Source organism: Octopus bimaculoides, chromosome 12 (assembly GCF_046866305.1).
Source record: "Octopus bimaculoides isolate indiv1 chromosome 12, ASM4686630v1, whole genome shotgun sequence".
In the NCBI taxonomy this organism is placed as follows: domain Eukaryota; kingdom Metazoa; phylum Mollusca; class Cephalopoda; order Octopoda; family Octopodidae; genus Octopus; species Octopus bimaculoides.
Genome location: NC_142939.1, coordinates 51,120,223 through 51,137,722, shown reverse-complemented (window position 1 = coordinate 51,137,722; position 17,500 = coordinate 51,120,223).

Below are 17,500 nucleotides of genomic sequence, written 5' to 3'. Positions count from 1 at the left end.
TATAATAATACGTAAAAAAACAACCTATAACAGTATAATGCATATGAATGTGCGGATATAAACAAGGTGTGTGATACGCTTTGCCTTTTTACTAATGCCTTGTATTAATTTGTTGTTTGAACTAAATATAAGACATCTTGTGTTAACAGCAGTCAATGATCTTGTGAAACATCGTGAACAAATTAACACATCGCTTCAAACTATTTGTTTATATTAACAAGTTACTCTTACACATGTATCTACATAGCTACAATAATCATTCAAAGTTTACTACGCGTCAGTCATTACTTGAAGTTTCTGAGTCCAGATCTTCAATTAACCGAAACTTGAAGTTGAATAAATGTTTTTTCTACTCTGGTGACCAATATAGAGTTCTTTCTTCGATTTTGTTCAAAGAAATTCACACCAGTGTGTCTATCAAAGCGTTAATGAAAAATCATTCAACATTGTTTATATTAATAATAAATAATAATCCTTCCTACTATAGGCACAAGGTCTCAAATTTGGGAGATGGGGATAGTAGATTACATCGACCCCAGTACTTAACTGGTACTTATTTTATCGACCCCGAAAGGATGAAAAGCAAAGTCGACATCGGCGGAATTTGAACTCAGAACGTAAAGACGGAAGAAATGCCGCTAAGCGTTTTGTCCGGCGTGCTAACGATTCTGCTAGTTCACCGCCTTGTTTATATCATTAATAATGATGTCTAACACGGATACAATGGTCACAAATTAGAACTTCGTTCCTTGCCTAGCGCCTTATTTTATCGACATCGAAAGGATAGGACCCAAAACTGATCTCAGTAGGAATTGAACTCAGAACAAGAAAACGGACGAAACGCCGTAAAATATTTTTCGTGGCGTGCTAACGATTCAGCCAGCTCGCCTTAATAATAATAATGGCTTCTTTTATTGGCCACAAGGGCCAAGACATATGTATAACATTGAAATAACATTGAAATAAACCTCCGTCTGTGACATATCAGGAGTTTCATCTCTTTCATGAGCTTTCTATTATCCGAAATTGCGCACTCCAAAAGTATTCACTAACAATCCTGGTGTCGGAGAAGACAAGAAAAAGGACTCCCGTCCAGCTTATGGCTTCCGTTAATATATATATATATATATATATATATAGTACACACACACACACACATAAATACCAACACACATATGTATGTAGTATGCATGTACATATTAACACGCAAACCGAGACATCCTCTTTTTAGTGCGTACCGAGCAATGTTGTGTTAAACAAAACAAACATGAACAGCGTTTAACCACAATATCACTATTTACACATAGACCGTCAGACAGACACACACACACACACACACACACACACACACGTGACAGTATGATTTTATATAACTGTTTACAACACCGTCACTGCTATCAATATCATAAACACTTGCAACAACAATAACTATAACAGGGATTAAAGAACATAAAAAAAAACCTTGTAAAAAAAAAAGAATTCTTCGCATGTTTATCTCATTATCTTCAAATTTCTGACGCGTTATACGAATGTATGATTGCGTCAGTATGTATGTATAATGTGTGTGTGTGTGTGTGTGTGTGTGTGTGTGTGTGCATGTATATATACATATATGTATATATATACATATATATATATATATATATATATATATATATATATATATATATATATATATATATATATATATATATATATATATATATATATATATATATACATATATATACATATGTACGTAAATACATGTCTATATATGTACGTCTGTGAATATATATATATATGTATATATATATATATATATATATATATATATATATATATATATATATATATATATATATATATATATATATATATAAAGAGAGAGAGAGGGGGAAGATGACTGTGTTTGTATTTTGCGTGTTTATGAATAGACACCTACACCTTGAAGCAGACATCACACTACGTATTATGAAAGCCACAAAGATAGATAGACAGACAAGCAGACAGACAGACAGACAGACCAATAGATAGATACGTCTGTGTATGCGCATATATGGATGCACACACGCACACATACACACACAGAGATATGTATTTGTGTGTGTGTGTGTGTGTTTTAATGTTCATTTATAATAAAAACAATTTTACATTCATCTGAAGGGTTATTCCATACTTTTTGTAGAGTACAAATTTATTATTTTTTAGCAGGAATAGTATTGACAGCGACTTCCAAGTTTCGGCCGGCTAACCCACCATTGGACTGTGATTAATTATGTTAATCTTCGCTTTATATAGTCTCTGCTGAGACGAAAATAAAAGTCGTGGATTTGTGGGGTTCAGTTAAACGTTAAGTAGGGTGCAGCATAAATTGTTACGGAGAAGAGGAGAAATTTTTATTGATTATATTTGGGGTCATATTATTGTTCAGAATTCATTCATGCATGTAGAACTTTGTAGACAGGTGTGTGTATTTAGGCGTGTCAGCTTCAGGTCATGGGATTGTATTTTTAAGATCCACATAAAGAAAATAGATAGATAGAGGAAGTCTTTTGGTCAGCGGATGTATCATTAGTTTTAGTTGTTTTTGGTTTTATTGGATTTTATCTTTTGCTTTGGCAATGTAAAGGTGAAAGTTCAAAGTTTAGTGAGTCAACTTTTTTTCTTTCTGTAATGGAAATTTTAAAGGGTTCACAAAAGAATGTAAGTGGTGTTTTAGTTGGTTAGTAAGTTTCTTTACTTGTTGATGTTATTCAGGACATTTCCTGTTTGTATTTGGAAGGGAGGGGTTATTTGTCATGCATGTCATAGTATAGTTACTATAGAACTTTAACTCGTGCCTTCATGTTCACAAAGGATGTTGGTCCGTATATTTCCTGCTAGTGGTTCGTTGTTCTATAAACAATTTGATTAATATGTAGAGTTTTATGGAGGCAGGATTTGTCGGTTATGCGTTTATAAATATCTCTTCAATTCTGTTTCAAATGTGGATACTTTATAGTATTTAATCCTGGGTTTATGGATATGTGCTAAAGTAGGGTATATACTCTTGTATAAAAATAGGAATAAAAATAAGAATCAATTTAAGAAATTGCTTTAAATATCTAAAAATTTCAAATTTCTTTTGTATGGTCAGCAAATGCAGAGATTCCACGGTAAAGGAAGAGTCACTGTATTCATGATGATTATTGTTGTTGTTGTTGTTAAGGCGGTTGTTGTTATTATTATTATTATTATTATTATTATTATTATTATTATTATTATTATTAAGGTAATGAGCTGGCAGAATCGTTGGAACACCGGGCAAAATACTTAGCAGCATTTCACCCGTCTTTACGTTCGCGTTCAAATTTCGCCGAAGTCGACTTTGCTTTCATCCCTTCGAGATCGATAAAATAAGTACTAGTTGAGTACTGAGATCGATATAAACGACTTACCCCTTCCCCCCAAATTTCTAACCTTGTGCCAAAATTTGAACCATTATTATTATTATTATTATTATTATTATTATTATTATTATTATTATTATTATTATTTCATTACATCTAGACATTGTTCCAAAATACTTCATACATTTTTATCAAATCTTATCTTATTTGTATTTGTGTTTTCATTGTTGTTCTAGGAAATACTTGTGCTAATAAATCTAAATTAGATCCATCCTTCTGCAGGTGCTATTTAAATCTGGTTCCAATAGCACCCTTTGTGATGGCAGAGAAATCTGCAGGAATTTGGTTTATACAAGGAAGAAATAACAAATACAAAACATGAGCAGATATGTTTCGTTTAAGAAGCACTTAGATTTAGAGGTCTCGTTCTTTTTTTGTTTTCCTTTTTGACTATTTGTTTTCTTCTTTATGTCTTTTTATTGTTATTGTTTTGGATTTCTTGTAGCAAAAGATAACGGCCGGATTGCCTTCGTGAACAGATGGTTTAAAGTTGGTTGACTTTCCACTCTGAAAAACAAAACAGATGGTGTTACATGCATTAAGTGTCATCAGATAAGAGCTTATGTGGGCCCAAGCAGGTGTAAAACCTCAGAATGAAAGCAAAAACCGTACAATGTATACAAAAGAAAACGAAACAAAATGCCAAATATTTGGGCAGTGGTTACGATGTTTCTTAACGCTCTCTCTCTCTCTCTCTCTCTCTCTCTCTCCTCGATCTCTTCCTCCGCCTTTCTCTCTCTCTCTCTTTCTCTCTCTCCCTCTTTTTCTTTTTCTCTCTTCCCCTCTCTCTGTATCTATATGTACACACATACACACACTTATAAGTAAACTCGCATACACGGGCGCACTCATACATAAACACATGCACACACATACAAACACCAACACATACACGTGTGTGTGTGTGTGTGTGTGTGAAGACACGTGGCCGAATGGTTAGAGTATTGCATTCACGAGGATAATGGGTTCGATCCCCGGACCGGGCGGCGCGTTGTATTCTTCCTACTGGTCAATTCCAGACGTTTTTCATCGATTGCTTCTCTTAATCGGTCTAATTAGAGACAATAATTATTTGAATTCAACATCTGATTTTGCAAAAGGCCTTCCATAATGGCCTTCCAATCCCACCAGATACTCAGCATCACCTTTTTCAGATACTGACCGGCTTTTGGAGAGATTAAAGGCTGTTCGTTTCGCTTTGTCCGCAACCTTTTTCACTCCACATTGCCGAAACAACAATTATTTGAATACAACATCATACATAAGATAATATATGTAATAGTTTAAAGAGTTCATTCCAAAAATATTTTTGTTATATGAAAATTGTCCGTGGTTAATTAAGAGCGAATAAGCAGAAATTGTGAGAATACCTTATCACAAAACTGACCGACAGAGTTTTGTGTAGCACCTGAGGTTATTCTCTTTGAGAGTTCAATATCCCAACTTTTTATGATATTCAATCAAAACTTCTAGAACTGTTTGGTGTCAAATTTTACAAAACTTAATTTCGAGTTTACCGCTTGTTTGGTTGCACATCATCCGATCTGGTTGGTAGAACCATATTCACGTTGATATTAATGTTTTCTTTTTTATGATGGCAGAGTTAATTTCTCGTGGATAGCCTTTGAAATATAGCTGGACCGCAGTTCTAAGCTGGACATCAAAGCAAGATGGTTCGAAACCAAGCAGAAGCTTCGCTACAGTAATATGGGTTAAAACTATAACAGAAAAGATACTAACCCAAGATACCATGCTGTAGTAAGAATAGAACACTGGAACAGGTTATTCAAAAACACACCATGTAACCATATAGTCATATCTGTGCTTAAGTACCCTAGTATCTACAAAGATATGTACCCGGATATGTATACTAATATTTTATCCAAATGACTATGTAAAATTTATGTGCTTCATGTTTGCATACAATAACATTGAATCGAGCAGAATATTTTTTAGAGTGATGAGTTATCAGTACAGATTCCAAGTATGTGTTTCTTTTGGGAATTGTTATCGACTCTGAGATATACGTTTATAGTTGGTGAAATATGTGATAACATAGTATAGATATCTATCAAAATAAAAACGATATATATATGCAGAAAGGAAGAGAGGGTGGATGTAAGAAAGGAAGTGAGTGTGGAAAGAAAACGGAAACAAATAAAAGTTTGCTGATATATATATATATATACATATATATATATATATATATATATATATATATATATATATATATATATATATATATATATATATATATATATATATATATATATATGTATATATATATATATATATATATATATATATATATATATATATATATATATATATATATATGTCTATGTACATATGTATTGATATATGTGTGTGTATGTGTATATGTATATAGATGTTCGTATGTATATGTATATATCTGTATGTGTGTATGTATATGTATGTGTATGTATATATATATATATATATATATATATATATATATATATATATATACATACATATATATATATATATATATATATATATATATATATATATATATATATATATATATACATATATATATATACATACACACACACACACACACACACACACACACACACACAAACACACACATGTATATATATATTGCTTGAGTTGAGTCATCACGTCGGCGAATGATCATACATAGCGGCTGCTATCTAATCGTTGACGACTGTGTGACCATCACTGAAAAATTATCTTATCCTAGATGCTAAAGACAATGGCTGACAGCAATGCCCTTGCTGAAGTTTGAAGTTGACAACAGCTTGCAAAACACGGCTAACGCTCTCACCTACGAAGCCAGTGGTTCAAAAACAGACAAGACCAAGATCTCCGTCTTCATAACGAGACGGTTGTTATTTTGGAACTTCTTTTGCCTAGAAAGATGTCTAAGCGAAGACTAGTAGGTCTCTCACATCCAGCTGTTGGGGGGGGGGGGGCTGCTTACTCTACTGAGATCATCCGTCATTTTCCTGGTTTTGTTTCTCTGCAAAGTACCCAACACAAACCAATCTCCTTGCCAAGAAGACTTGCTAGAGTTTGCCGGCTTAGTCGCCGACAGCCCGATCATACGAGAGGCTGTACTGGATTGCCAGTCACAAGCTGAACCAGGGGTGACCTGATCGTGTATAAAACCATGCATACATATACACACAAATATGTGTGTGTGTGTGTGTGTGTGTGTATAGACACACACACACATACATACATACATACATACATACATACATACATACATACACACACACACACACACATGCATACATACACAATCTTGAGAAATTAGGTTTCTCAAAACCAGAATGGAGAAAGCTAATTCGAAGACTACAGATCCAAGCCATCACTGGAACTGTAAAAATCTATAAAACTTTCTAGAAGTTTATTATTTAAATATATATAAGCATTTCTAGATATGCAATTATATGCACGAGAATACATACTTAAAGCAAAGCATACAAATTCGCACATATGCATACATACATACATACATACATACATACATACATACATGCAAACAAAAATACCCTGTTGATATTGTTGAAATTCCAATGAAGGAGCCTCGAATCTAGGTTAGAAACCGGCTCTTTCTCTATTGGCAAGAAATCTTGAGATAAAACTGAACAATGACATACATACATACTAGTTCATTGCATTGATACATTTCCGCTATATAAATGAAAAAACGATCACTGACCAAGTTTTGTGTGTGTGTGTGTGTGTGTGTGTGTGTCTAAAAAAGAGGGTTAATGGAGAAAGGAGATGAAATAAGGGGCTTAATCTCTAATGTGAAAGGTCAGTTATAGATAATAAATATGGGAAAAGTGAACGGATGTTGAGAAGTGAATATGATAAGCGATCTTTAAATGGGAATGTACTTTTGACACACCCTGATATATATCTGGATTAATATATATATATATATATATATATATATATATATATGTATGCATGTATGTATGTATGTATGTGTATATATATATGTATGTATTTATGCATATATGTATGTATTTATGCATATATGTATGTATATATACATATATGTATGTATATATATATATGTGTGTGTGTGTATATATACACACATATCTGTGTGCGTGTATGTATGTGTGTGTGTTTATATATATATATTTATATATACATACAGGTAGATCGGATCAACTGGAACCCTCGACGTCGTAAGCGACGGAGTGCCAACAATATTCATACATACATACATACATACATACATACATAAAATACATATATACTAAATTTAGCGCTGTAATACTTAATCAAATTATCTAAGTCATTAGAGAGAACTAGAAGTCATTATTATCTGGGCAGTATTGTCTTCCGCAGTAATTAAAAATAATCGATATTTTCGTCAGCGTCTTAAAGGTTTAAATGTTTCAGTATCACTACTTTTGTTGTTGTTGCTGTTGTTGCTGAAAAGGTATCTTATGTGCATAATGTAAATATATACGAAGGATTGCTGAAAAGTTCCTGGCTTTAAGAATATCACGAAAGGTCTGGTTGGAGGCCCAACCTTCCGAGTTCTTTTACAGGGCTTAGAAAAACTTAAGGACTGCTGCAATGCGTGTGTGATTCTGAGAGGCGAATATGTTGAATAAAATCATAATTAACTGGTTCTTCTGTATTTTCTTTTACCCAAAGCCCAAAACTTCTCAGTACCCACTCGTTATAGCAATGTGGTTATTATATATACACGTTCGCGCGTGTCTACATTCAACATAAATATGTTTTTTTATCTTTTACTTGTTCATTCACTAGCCCGCAGCTATGATGGGGCACCGCCTTGAAGAATTTTTAGTCGAACGGATCGACCCCAGAAGTTACATTATTTTTAAGCCTGATACTTATTCTATCGGCTTGTTTCGCCGAACCGCTAAGTTACAGAGACGCAAAAATACCAACACCAGTTATCAAGTAGTGGTGTGGGACAAACACAGACACAAGGACACACATATCGCGCACGCACACATATCGGTGTACCACGAGGTGGTAAAAGAAATCCCTCGTTTAACGAGGAAATTAAATTTGCCATCTGAGCAAAGAAGGAATATTACAAACTTGGCGAAACAAGTCTTCTCTTTTGCACAATTTGTATACTGAGGCACGAAAAATTGCTGCAGCCTCACAAAAGCTACCAAGGCTATGTTATGTGAAGACTTTGGAATTCAGCTGGAAATCATCTGAAATCTTACCATTAAGTACTCGTCAAGGGTTCTTCCCTCTCCAGAGAAGAGCATTCTTGAGAAGTGGAAAGAATATGTTCCTGATCTCCAAAATCCAGCTACAATAAAATCTTTTAGTGTACACGAGATGCATTTAAGAGCAAAAACTAACTTCACAGAGGGTGAAGTGATAAGAGTGATTAAAACACTGATATGCAGAAAGGCGCTGAAATGTGTGAAACACGCCCCGAAATGTTAAAAGCTGTTAATCCCAATTTTTGAAAAGAGAAACTAAAGAGAGTGCTCTGATTATAGAGGAACCTTCTGCATGAGCTTCTCCTGAAAAGTCAAAGATAGCTGTCTGGAGAAGAGATGTAAGGAAACTGACGAGTCTAAGCTTGCTGAATGACAGTGTGGATGGATATTTAGGTGAAATCTTCTTACCTGAAGATCGCGGTGGCGTGAAACTCAAGTTACGAGATAAAAAATTCGGTCCGATTTCAATGAAATATGCCTGTGTATGTACACATATGTATGCATATATGCATGCATGTATGTATACATGTATGTTTGTATGTGTTATGTTTCAAGCTACTGCTATCTAGCACCTTCGGATGATCTCTACTCAACCGCTACTCGACTACTACTCAACAGCTACTCAACACCCTACCACGGTCAGACTACCTCTATTTATATATCTTCGGCGATCCTACTTCTTCGCTTGGGGGCGTCGACACAACAGTATGTATGTTTGTTTGTTTGTGTGTATGTATTTATGTATGTATATATTGATAGATATGTGTGTATATGTGTGCATATGTTTGTATGTATGTGTATGTATATACCAATGGTTGGCACCGCTAATCGAAAAGTTTACTTCGTTAACCGAAACGTTAACTTTGATTACCATTGATTAGTTAATTATTTCCTAATGTAACGAAAGTTATCGATAAACCGTTAACGTTAATTTTATCGTAGAAAACAAAACAAAAAATCAATTTTTGCTCTAAAACCACCTAAAAACAACTTTAAAAGGTGCCAAAACTATAAAATTGACTTCAATTAACGGAAGTTAATTAGTCGGATAAGGATTTCCAAAGTTAACTTAAAATCGTTATCGAAAATGTCAACTTCGTTAATTAACGATTGACGGATTAACGGTTTGGTGCCCAGGTTTGGTGTATATATAAATGGATACATACATATGTGTGTGTGTGTGTGTGTGTGTGTGTGTGTGTGTGTGTGTAGATAGATAGATAGATAGATAGATAGATAGATAGATAGATAGATAGACATATATATGCAAATGTGTGTATGAATTGCATATGTTTGTATACATGTATATGCACACACGTGCACACACAGTATAATAAACAGACAGACAGACAGATATAGCATATTTCCCACCAATCATTTATATATATATATATATATATATATATATATATATATATATATATATATATATATATATATATATATATATATATATATATATATATATATATATATATATATATATATATATATATATATATATATATATATATATATATATATATATATATATATATATATATATATATATATATATATATATATATATATATACATATATGTATATCTATATATATACATTTACATCGGCATACTTGCTTGTACAGACATACGTACAATAAATGTACTTCTGAAATCAAGCTCTCCCTTTCTCTCTCTCTCTCTCTATCTCTCTCTCTATCTCTCTCTCTCTCTCTCTCTCTCTCTCCCTCTCTCTCTCTCTCTCTCTCTCTCTCTCTCTCTCTCTCTCTCTCTGTGTTTATTTGTCTATCTCTTCCTCCTCTCTTTCTTGCCCTATATTTTCATCATGGTTTCCAACGCATAAAGCAGTGACGACGATGTGTTGGTATCTGGTCTTCACGCTTCGGCAATGCACTATAAACACTATATGGTGAATGGATGATATTAGTACAGGAGGTCTCCGGGTGCAGAGACAGATATACGATATTGATGATAGAAAGTAGCAAAGAAGTAGCGGCGGCGGCGGCGGCGTTGGTGGTGATGGTGGTGGTGGTGGTTGGGAGTGGGGTGTCACAGCCAATCCTAATGGTTCAGGATGATGATTATAACGATATTGACGACGACGATGGCGACAATGATGAAGATGATGATGATAATCATCATCATCATTATCATCATCATCATGTCGATGATCATCGTCCGCATCATAATCATGGGGTTACGGTGGTGGGTGCCACAGATAATTGCAATGGTTCATGCTAAGGAACGACGATCAATATCATCGCTATGGAATAGTTCGTAGTGGCGGCGGTAGCGGCAGTGGTGGTGGTCTTATTTGGAGGTAGACATAGTAAAGATAATGATGATTATGTAGATAGCGGTGATAACGAAAGTTGGTGACGCCGTTGATACTAATAACGACGTTGTTGTTGTTGTTGTTGTTGTCAGTGGTGGTGGTGGTGGTGGTGGTGGCGGCGGCGGCGGCGGCGGCGGCGGTGGCTGCGGCAATCGTGTATGAGGAATTCTATTGCCGAAGTGTTATTACCTTTGGTGTTGCTGGTGGTTGTGGTAGTGGTGGTGGTGGTGGTGGTGGTGGTGGTGGATTTGCTGATAATGAATCGTAGAATGCTTGCTTGTCTGTGGTGCTCGTGAAATTAACGTGCAAGTGGCTGAGCACTCCACAGACACGCATACCCTTAACGTAGTTCCCTTGGAGAGTCAGCGTGACTCAGAATATGACAAGGCTGGTCCTTTGAAATACACAGGTACAGCTAAGTGGACTGGAGCAACATAAAATTAAGCGTCTTGCTTAAAGACACAACGCACCAGCGTGAATGGAACTCATGACCTTACAATCACAAGCTGAATACCCTAACCACATAGCCACCTAGCGGTTCGGTAAAAGAGACCGATAGAATAAGTACTAGGCTCGCGAAGAATAAGTCCTGGGATGGATTTGCTCGACTAAAGGCGGTGCTCCAGCATGGCCGCAGTCAAATGACGGAAGCAAGTAAAAGAAAAAAAGAGTAAAGGTAGATGAAAATAATGATATTGGAATGGTAAAATGTAAAATAAAAATGAAATAGATCATACACAAATAATGGTAATTTCTACTCTAGGCCTGAAATTTTGGGGAGAGGGATAGGTGATTGCATTAACCCCAATATTCAACTGGTATTTATTTTATCGAACTTGGCGGAATTTGAACTCACAACGCGAAGACGGACGAAATACCGCTAAGCATTTTGCCCGAAGTACTAACGGTTCTGCCAGCTCGACGCCTCAAATGGTTAACCAGGGGTCTCTGTTAATAAGGCCAGTAGAGGAGATATCATGTGTTTCAGGATTGGTTGATTGATGTAGTCACGTGTGGTTCATTGTCTTATAGAAAATTAAGCGTTGATATCAATGGCGTCTTTACGTAGTTGCTTGACCTGTGAGAAATAGCTGCCAAACTTCTTTCGAATTATATTCTGTTATCTTTAAAGAAAACGGATGAGGTTTTGGGTAATGTATGTAATCCAAGGTTTACTGCATATGAAAAACATATCAGACGGTCAATGGCCGGGAAGCTTTTGATCATGAGTGCTCAATCAGAATTGACAATAATTACAGCAGCAACAACAACACTTGTAGCAGTAAAAAACATCAACAACAACAACATCAACATAAATCATTCTACTAACACCTTCAATAATCCACAACGCATAATTGCCATTTTTTTTTACCTTCAGAATCTCTGAGCTCAGCTTTCGTTTAATTTCATCTCCACTAACATTCCGCACCATTCTCTATCCATCTATCTATCTATCTATCTATCTATCTATCTATCTCACACAAACGCACACGCTCTCTTACTCTTTCTCATCTCCCTCTACATATGTGTGTGTGTGAGCCTTTCGCTTACTCCCCCCCCCATTCTTTCTCCCGCTTAATATTTCACATATTTTCCTGTTAGACTTTTCTCTCTTTGACTCCCTCTCTCTCTCACTCTTTATATATATATATATTATATATATATATATATATATATATATATATATATATATATATATATATATATATATATGCTTTTCCCATATTCCTTCTCTACCACCCTCTCTACCTCTTTATATCTCAAACTTTCTTCTTCCACCTTTCTCTATCCATCTATCCCTTTTCGTTTGTAGGTTGAATAAACACTCAAACACACACACACACACACACACACACACACACACACACACACACAAACAAACACACACACACACACACACACACACACACACACACACACACACACACACACACGCCGACAATATCCGTGATTCTACAAGAAACTTTTGACATTTTGGAATACGTTATTGGAATTTGAGACAGTTTGTTCCATAAATGTCGAATTTACAGAATTCCAGGCATCCAAACAAACTTAGACCTAAAAGAATCCCAACACAACATCAACATCACAATCATCAAACAGCATTACCACCACCGGTAATACTACAACCTAAACTACCACACTACTATCTCTTTACATTCTGTCTAATTATATATTTTCTCTTCCTTTTTCTAATCTGCAGGTTGTGTGATGATTAGGCAGCGAAGTTGAAGTAACACAATTGTTAGAGCGTTGAAGCGTTTATGTTCCCTGCGCTCTGAGTTCGAATCCTGCTGTGGTCAGCTTTTAAATTTTAAATTCGAATGGTCGATAACAAAATCCCAGTCCTGCTCTAAATTTTGTTCTGTTTCTTTTCTCCTCCACCTTTTCTTCTTTTCCTCCTCCTTTTCCTCTTTTTTGTTTCTCTTCTCTCTTCCTTTCCTTCTTCCTTTCTCTCTTTTTGTTCGTCTTCCCATTTTTCATCTTTCCCCTTTTCTTCTTCTTCTTCTTCTTCTTCTTCTTCGTCTTCTCCTCCTTTAATCTTCGTCTTCTTCTTCCTCTTTTCCTCCTCTTCTCTTTCTTCTGCTTCCTTTTCTTCTTCTGATACTACTTCCGTCGCTAATAGCGAATGAATAGCAAGTTTTACAATACACTCCAAGATAAGTATAGATTTTCGAAACCTTTAGGTTATACTTTTTTTAATCCATAGAGTGCTTAGATACTCTTTATCACGCACTAGTGACATACGTCGCACTCTCTAAGAAACACCGTTGTAGAGCGAGATTAGTTTCATTCATAGGTGACTGCTATTTCCAGCATCAAGAACAAACCTGTAGATGCCTTTTTCTCATGTTGGCTTGTAACAAATATTTCTTTTAATGTGGCATCACACAAATCTATAACAGATGAAAGCTCCGTGATAAAGCAAACACCAGTTCCTTGTAATTCTAAGTTTTATCTAACCAATGTATTACCAGTATGTAAGGCGGCGAGCTGGCAGAATCGTTAGCATGCCTGAGCAAAATGCTTAGCGGCATTCGTCCGTCTTTACGTTCTGGGTTCAAATGCCACCGGGGTCGACTTTGCCTTTTATCATTTCGGGGTCGATAAAATAAGTACCAGTTGAGCAGTCGGGTCAAAATAATCGACTTTCCCCCTTCCAGAAATTGCTGGCCTTGTACCAGAATTTGAAACCAATATGTTATAGCTATACTTGTTTCATCGATGTTGCTCATAATGGGACTGAAAAATCGACCGTGTAAAGTACGAAAACATGACTACTGCAAGATATTTGGCTCGGCGACCGATTCTTCTCCTTAATAAACAAACTAACCAGCCTACCAACAAGAATTACTAACTATATTATTAAAACAAAACGGTTTCCCTAGAAGCAGAAGAATTTGTGAAGGTTCTCTGAACTTTACGAAATGTCTTTCTTTATATCGTGTGGCAGTTTCGTTATGTAAGTCATGTGTGTTTCTCTTGGCAGCATATATTCTGTTATGAGGTCCTGAGCTTCGTGTGGCAGAACATGAGTTGTAACTTAACATAATTCTTTTCTCATTGTTTATTATTCTTACTTGAGGAACGCCACGTCTCTATGTTTTGATATTCTTAACAAATACAATCCAAATAGCAGCTTTGTTTTCTTATCATTCTTTTCGCTTTTATTTTATTCATTTTCCTTTAATCTTTTTTGAATTTTTTCTCTGACATAGCATTCTTTCATATTATGTCATTATTTTGACTTTTTGTGTATTTTATTTTATCTATTCTTTACTTTTAGAATTCTTTCCGTAAGTGAATTCTTTGCGAAAATATTTCAGCGTGAAAATAGATAAATAAATAAATGATTGAATAAATGAACTGTGAGTATAGCGGAATCAAATTCTTGACGTACACAAATCTTGATTCGATCCAGTGTCGATGTCCTTCTAACATTTATTTTGATTGAAATGCCGTAAAAACCATTCAACACTATATGACCTTCCATGTCGCCGCTACACGAAGTTGTGATCACATTATGCATTCATACCCATCTCTCTCTCTCTCTCTCTCTCTCTCTCTCTCTCTCTCTCTCTCTCTCTCTCTCTCTCTCTCTCTCACTCTCTCTCTCTCTCTCTCTCTCTATCTCTATCTGAGTTATTTCATGACGTTCTTTCAAACGTTTCGGATGACTTCAACTCATTCACAACATTTTATTGGTTCACATAACGAGTTCCGCTTGAGTATCGGTGAATATTGAAGAAATCAATATTGGTCTACGAGTAATTTTAATGCCAGGAATCTTGGTGATCCAAAATAAATTCGCGCACCCAAGACAGCGACAAATATATAGAGTGAAGTTATAAGCGAGCTTCTATTTTATTGGAAAATACTTTGAATTACATTCCTGAAAAAGCTATCGATTATTAAGAGACGGTATCTGATTTTAAGTGATTTCTTTGAAGATCTCTATGTAAAAGTATCTGGTTATTACCCATTGAACTGAAATACAGTGCTGGATTCTTTGATTCTGTCAATGGAAATGTTTCGAAGCATCTGGGTTCTGTCAAATGAGCTGATATAAGAAGTCTTGAACTAAGTCTAGTAAGACTGCATTAAAGAAAATTTTATTAAGTATACGTAAAGATATAATTACATTTATTGAAAAAAAATATGAGACATAAATACTGAAGAAAGAAATTTAAAAGAAAAACTGACTGTCTAATTTTATTTCTTCAAGAATTTAAGAGCTTTTGAGTAAATATAACAGATTGTCACTGTATCACTGTTCCAGCCAGAATTTTGTTCACGTTGTTGTAGCATTTGAATGATGCCGACCCGCTGGCTAAGTGGACTGGCCAACATTCCCCCTGAACGGTACGCTAGTCCTCGCAGCCCGTCGCAGCTGAGTGGACTGAAGCAACGTGATACGAAGTGCTTTGCTCAAGGACACAACATGCCGCAGATCTTGAAATCGAAATCTCAATCGCAGCATCGTGAGAGCAACACCCTAACCTCTAGACCACGCATCTTCATACAGTATAACTCTTTCTACTATAGACACAAGTCCTGAAATTTTGTTGGGGTGGAGGATAGTCGATCACATCGATTCTTATTCTTAACTGGTACTTATGACCCCGAAAGGATGAAAAGCAAACTCCATTTGGGCGGAACTAGAACTCAGAACGCAAAGATAGAATAAATGCCACTAAGCATTTTGTCCGGCGCGGTAACGAACCTGCCAGCTCTCCGCCATATCTTCACATGATACAATATAATCAACAAACATATTTTTTATTCAAAATACAGCTTTCTTCCAAAAATCCAAACCCTGCTTTACTGTGTGCTATAATTCACTACACAGCATAATTCTGTACTTTCATAACTATTCTAAATCATGGCAACATTTTTTGGAACGGTGGATCTGGAAGCAAATAAAGCTATAATAGTGTGCAAATATTGGGTTAAAAATTTTCTTTGAATGGTCGTGTGGGACTCGAACCCAGACCTCCTTCGATATTTACTGTTCCAAAAAATTATTATTTCACATTCTCTCAAAACTTAGGACATTGGTTTCAAATTTTGGCACAAGGCCAACAGTTACTGGGAGGGGGTAAGACGATTACATCGAACCCAGTGTTCAACTGGTGGTACTTATGTTAAGGATGAAAGGCAAAGTCGAACACGGCGAAGTTTAAACTCAGCACGTAAAGACGGACGAAATGCTGTAATGCATTTTGCCCGACATGCTAACGATTCTGCCAGCTCAGCGCCTTATAACGTCTTATGATATCAACAGCACAAAATTAACGCTCGTAAGAATACACTTTTTAGAATAAATAAACTCAGAGAATTAGTTTGGTCCAATCGTAGACTCGTCTTTAAGAAATACCCTGCAAAGCAACGTAATATATATAATTCAGAAATAGTCAACCTCTTGATTCAACAACGCTAAAATTACCATCATAAACACTATTGTACATATTTTCAACAAAATAAATATTGGCTCGTCTATAAAAAATATCCCACAATGCAACATAATATATTTAATGCCAATTAAACCTCACAAATAGTCAAACGCATAAAAACCAGGGTCATCACGAAGCAAAACCGAAATAAAACACTGTATCAAACTCAAAATAAAGAAACAACAAAACAAAACTTTCAAAATAAACCATAGAAATACAGAAAACTGGCATTTTTATCCAACATAAATCACAAAATATGCAGTGAAACTGTATAAACTAATTAGCAATATCAACAATAACAACGTTTACACCGTACTCCAAATCATAATTATAACCTCAAGGAACATACCCATACTGCAAAACCAGTGAAACACTCTCCTAAATAAGCCGCCAAAGACAGGAGAATATAATGAAAAATATTACTCTTTCCTGATCGGGGCTATGTGTTGTGTTCTTGAGCAAGACACTTCATTTCGCACTGCTTGAGTTCATTCATTTGTAGAAATGAGTTGCGACATCACTGGTACCAAGCTGTATCGGCCT